This window comes from Thunnus thynnus, chromosome 7 (assembly GCF_963924715.1).
Source record: "Thunnus thynnus chromosome 7, fThuThy2.1, whole genome shotgun sequence".
Taxonomy (NCBI): Eukaryota; Metazoa; Chordata; class Actinopteri; order Scombriformes; family Scombridae; genus Thunnus; species Thunnus thynnus.
In genome coordinates, this window is record NC_089523.1 from 254,863 (window position 1) to 261,079 (window position 6,217).

A 6,217-nucleotide genomic window follows, 5' to 3' on the forward strand; every position below is an offset into this window, starting at 1 on the left:
AAGGCGCCATACAAGTACAGTCCATTTTACCTTTTTTTTTTTTTTTTACCATTTACATATGAATAATATTGCCATAACATCAAGGATAATACAATTCATAAGATAAAATTTTAAAAAGAGCAAGAAATTGCAGAGAACATTAAACACATTTTGTGTGTGTGTGTAACTATACACTAAACTGGCTATACTATACTTAGCACAAAAAGTAAGGAAATTTGTGTTTGGTAGATTATTTCTTTGTTGTAACAATGCTTCTTGGCAATAAATCTTATACCATTGGAAAGCCTGTTTATTTCCCCTTTAAATGGTGTCACATTTCTAAGGAACATGCATTTGTGGGATGAGCAGCAGAGCTGAGTATGTGGGTTGCACCCATGAAAAATATGGCAAATCTTCTCTGCCAATGCCAAACAGCTTATTCTGCCATTGACTCTTGTTTGGTGTTTGGTGGACTGGATGATTGAAGTTTGAAGAAACAAGACATTGGCAATTTAACAATTTATTCATTTAACAAACAGGAGCCTCAGTAGTGTGTGGAAGAACCATACACACCCACAACAGCCTCGCACCTCCTCTCCATGCTGGTCACCAGTAGGGCTGTAGTCTGCTGGTCGACTGGTCGATTAGTTGGTCGATATGCTCTCGTCCGACTAAATTCTCATTGGTCGAATAATCTCTGTTATTTTCATAAGGAGAAAAGTGCTACATCAATAGCTTTCCAGGAGTAATCCATTATTTCCTGCGGCAGGAGGGACAGACTAACAAATTACCTGTGAAAACGGGGGTGTATTCAAAACACCCCCATTGTTTTCACAACTTTGAACTCGCCCAACTTAATGGAAACTGCTAGGTGTACCTGTACTTAACGTTTACTGAACGTGCTGAACGTTTACTGAATCTGTGTTTCTCCATAATGACACAACAAGAACCAGGCCAAATTTTTTTTAAAAATATTTGATAATATTGAAATCGATAGCATTTGGGAGTCTCTGTGCAGCGCTGTTCCGGTACGTGAGTCAACCTCTGTCGTTGCCTAGGAAACTATTAGTAGCGTCGCTCCGTTCAGGATTATGTTTGCGTAGTGAGTGGGAAAGAGTGAGGGGCAGAGAAGTGATGGTGGATGTGAGCGGGGCAGAGGAAAAGGTCAGTAGTAAGTTGTCAGTCTGGCAGTAAATGTACAGTACAGACTACAGTGTGTCAGTTAATAAAAGCTAAAAAGTCACGTCTGTTGTTTCCCCAAATGCTGGAAAAGTAAAGGGGGTTAGCTCCAAAGTTAGCAACAATGGGTTAGCCTAACATGAAGACACAAAACAGAGAAATACAGAACAGAGAAATGTGTGGCTGCCGAGTTTACTGTGCACTCTGTCCCATTACATTGCATATATGTACAATTTTAGTCGACCAAGACTTTCTTTGGTTGACTACAGCCCTAGTCACCAGCCTGGTCACACTGTGTGCTGTGGGATGGCATCCCATTCTTCAACCAGCATTTGTCACAAGTCAGCCAACGTGGTTTTGTTGGTCACTCTGGCACGAACAGCATGCCCCAAGCTGATCCCACAAGTGTTCAATGGGGTTGAGGTCAGGACTGCAGGTAGGCCATTCCATCCTCTCCACTCCCAAATTCTGGAGGTAGTCTCAGATAAATCCTGCTCTGTGGGGGTGAGCATTGTCATCTTGGAAGATAGAGTTCGGTCCCAGACTGTGGAGATATGGGATTGCCACTGGTTGCAGAATCTCATCTCGATATCTCTCTGCATTGAGATTGCCTCCAATGATGACAAGCCTCATTTTTCCAGTGAGGGAGATGCCGCCCCACACCATCACACTGCCTCCACCAAAAGATGTTACTCTATTGGTACAGCAATCAGCATAGCGTGCTCCGCGTCTTCTCCACACTTTGACCCTATGATCCAACTGCCGTAGACAGAATCTGGACTCATCCTTGAACATAACGTTCCTCCACAGCAGCGTGTGACCAGGCTGGTGACCAGCATGAGGAGGAGGTGCCAGGCTGTTGTGGCTGTGGATGGTTCTTCCACATGCTACTGAGGCGCCTGTTTGTTAAATGAATAAATTGTTAAATTGCTAATATGTATGTCTTGTTTCTTCAAACTTCAATCATCCAATCCACCAAACACCAAACAAGAGTCAATGGCAGAATAAGCTGTTTAGCATTGGCAGAGAAAATTTGCCATATTTTTCATGGGTGCAACCCACATACTCAGCTCTGCTGCTCATCCAGAAAAATGCATGTTCCTCCCGAATGTGGCACCATTTAAAAGGGAAATAAACAGGCTTTCCAACGGTATAAGATTTATTGCCAAGAATTTGTTGTTACAACAAAGAAATAATCTACCAAACACAAATTTCCTTACTTTTTGTGCTAAGTTTATATATTAGAATTTACTTTAAATAATCACATTTACAGATGAATAATACTGCCAAAGCATCAAGGATAATACAGTTCAATAATTAGAAGAAAAAGATGCAATTCATTAAATAAAATTAAGATAAACAAATAGATAAGTAAAAAGAACAAGAAATTGGCAGAGAACATTAAACATGTTTTGTGTGTGACTATGTAGTGACATTTGCAGTGCTTGCATTGGTAGGACTATGTAAAGTTGCAGTGTTGCCAAAGCATAGAACCACTGTAAAATTAAGGTCAGACAACAATAACATGACATTCACAATAATAAATAATGGAACAGATAAAAATAATAAAATGTATCTGCATGTCCCTCTCCTAATAGAATCTGTTGCTTTTTACTGTCATCTAGCTTTATATAGTTTGGAATGAACATATCAGATTTCTTAAAGTATTCCACTCTAATATTATTATATTTGTCACATTTTAAAAGGAGGTACATCTCTGTCTCTACCTCACCTTTCGTGCAGTGACCACAAACTCTTTTCTCTATCGGTAGCCACGACTTCTTGTGTTATCCTGTCTCTATGGCTAGACTGTGGTCACTCAGTCTGGATTTGGTCAGGATCTGTCTCTGCTTTGTATCTCTGACAGTGAAGAGATACTCTGCCAATTTATATTGATGGTTTAGGGTCAGATAGCAATTGAGTTTGTTTTGGTTTGATTGGTCAAATGTTCCAGATAGTCATCTTTTGTTAGTTTAATAATATGGTTGACTCTGATTGGTGGTTGGAAAGCAGTGCTGAGGTTGAGCAGTATTGGGTGTTATTTGATCAGTAAGTGTCAGGACCAGCTGACAGAAGGGACTCTTTTGGGGGTTCAGTTCCTGGGTTTGTAGTGCCTGGAATCTCAGTGTGTCTTGGGGGCTCAATTTGAGATGTAAACAAAATTTAAGTGTTCTTTTTTTAATGTTAATGATCAATGATGGCTTGTCCCATCTAGTGTAGTCCTGATGACTGAGTGGAAGCCAAACTTCACTACCATAAAGGGCGATTGGTTGGATTATACTATCAAATATTTTTGTCCAAATTCTAATTGGTATGCCTATTTTGTAAAATTTTCTTCTAATTGCATAAAATGCTCGTTATGCTTTTTGTTTCAGAGCATTCACTCCAAGTTACCTGACGCACTGAGCCATAGATTTGTTAAAATTTACTGTCAGGGCCCAGTTCTGACAGTACTGCTCCAGGAGGTCCAGGTGCTGCTGTAGTCCTTGTTGTGTGGGTGACAGCAACACCAGGTCATCAGCATAGAGCAGGAATTTAACTTCCTTATTGTTAAGGGTTAGGCCAGGGGTTCCAGACTGCTCCAACAGTACTGCTAGGTCATTACTGTGGATGTTATATAGTTGGAGACAAGCTGTTGCCCTAAAAGATGCCTCTCCCTTGAGAGGCCTCTCCCGATTTAGAGAATTTTATAGTATTATCTCTCTTGCCAAATAGAATCAAAAGCCTTTTTAAAGTCAATGAAACTGAAAAACTTAAATTTTTTACCCTTGTTTTTTGGTGTATGTGATGATTGATTAGGGTGTGTAGAGTGTAAACGTGGTCAGTAGCGCGGTGATTTGGTAAAAAGCCAATTTGCCCCTTACTCAGGACATTGTGTTCCGTAATGAGGGCCAGCATCTGGGCATTGATAATGCTGCAAAAATTATCCCCAGATTACTGCTCACACAGATGCCTCGGTAGTTGTGAGGGTCCAATTTATCTCCACTCTTATGTATCGGGGAAATAAACCCCTGGCTCCAGATCTCAGCAAGGCAACCTGATTGAAGAACAAGATTGAACAATTGAAGGAGGGCCTGTTTCAGCTCAGGGCTGCTGTGTTTCAGCATCTCTGTCCTGATGCTGTCAGCTCCACATGCTTTCCCAGGTCTTACTTTTTTATGCTGTTTTCTAATTTTTTCATTGTAATTAGGTAATCAAGGGGGTTCAGATTATTTTTAATTGTTGATTCAAGGATTGCCATATAAGTTTGTTCCAAATGTTACCATTTTGTAGGGCTAAGTTTTCTTTTTTGTGGTTTAAGTTGCTCCATCTCTCCCAGAACTAATTTTGATCAATGGACTCCTCAATTTCTCTGTCTTAATTTTTTTCTGACGTATTTGCAGTCCTTGTCATACCATTCTTCCTTTTTCAGTCTCTTTTTAAATGCAGAGCTGTTCTTAATAAGACCTGCTATGCTGGCTGATTTACACTAGTCCCAAGAGCTGAACAATATGTGAACCTGCCCAAAGAGTCCCCTTTCATCCTGCCATTAAGCATATACAGACCTAAGGAGTGACAGAGATGCACTAGCTCTTTCCCCAGTTTGTTCACAATGTGGTCTGTGGCTGGTGGTGGGGCTGAGGTGTAGAGAAGACTGTCCAAATATGTGGCTGTTACCAGCAGGATCCACTATGTTGGGCTCACATCCTGTTCTGGCATTTAAATCTCCCACCAACAGGACATTATCCTGGGCCTGGTAATGTCCAATCTCCTCTCAAAAAAGTTTTCATCATAATAGGGTGACTCAAGGGGGCGAGTGTAGGCTGCACATATGTACAGATCATTATCACATTTGGCAGTATTTTTGTTTAACTTACGCCAGATGTGTGTTGTTGCTTTTTAAATTATTTTTAAATGAGATGACAAGTCCTCTTTATACCACACAATAACCTCACCTGAATCTCTACCGTGACGTATGTGTTTCTGTTTGAGGGATGGTAGTAATATCTCTCTATAGTTTGAGGGACACTGGGTGTCTGTTGTCTCAACACCATGTTTCTAATAATATTACGGTATCTTGACTGTAATGCTAGAGATGAATTCTGGGTCTGGGCTCTTTAGTCCAAAACCTGAAGAGTACAGATCCTGAATGTTCCATTAACTAATAGATAAAGATTTCATTAATAATTAATTATAAATATAGATCATATGTAATGGCAAGTTAAACAGTATGTTCACATTTAAATTCAATTCAGCAGTGATTCAATATAGATAGAACAGAATATAATTGGGAACTAAGGAGCAAGCAACAGCCTGTTTTTTTTTTTGTTTGTTTTTTCTAACTAAGAATCTTAAAGATGAGTTGGAGGACTTGCTTCACCTCTCCGATGTCTGAGTGGTTGGCCACTACCTGTGTACAGGTAGGCTGCATCCCAGGGGGTGGCATGGCTTGAACCATGTCAGGCTGTGCCTCTGCATAGTATGCTGCTCCAGATATGTGTTCTCGAGTTCTGGCACTACTCCCTGCCTGATTTATGGTGGGTGGGGTTCTGCCAGGTTGGGCTCGAGATGGCTGGACTTTGGTTTCCTGATCTCTGGTAGGCTGGGCTCTAGCAGGCCAAATTCAAGTGGGCTGGGTTCTGGATAGTTAGTTGGGTGCTGGTAGGCTGGACTGATGACCATCTCCTCTCTCTTGGCCAGCGTGGTGTGTGCTGGTGTCCATGGCTGAGCTGTGGTGGTTCTGTGGTGGGGTGTGGGTCTGAAGGCTCTCTGTTGGTCGTTGTTCTTCTTAGGTCCTCAGTAAACCCAGACATGATCCTGGTCCAGGTGGTCATACAGGTTTTCATATGTCAGAGTAGGGTGATGGGCGATGTTGACATTATTTAGTGTTGCACAGTCTGAAGTGATCACCCTGTTTATGTCGTGGATCAGGTTCCATGGGAAGTCAGTCCGTGGCAGCAGTGTGGAGATGGTAACTCCCTGTGTGCTTTCTGAGCCACCTTGATGACGGCCCCTGACACTCCCTCCCTTACAATGCAGGTCATTAGTTCCTGTGTGGATGATGATGTTGTCAGGGTCA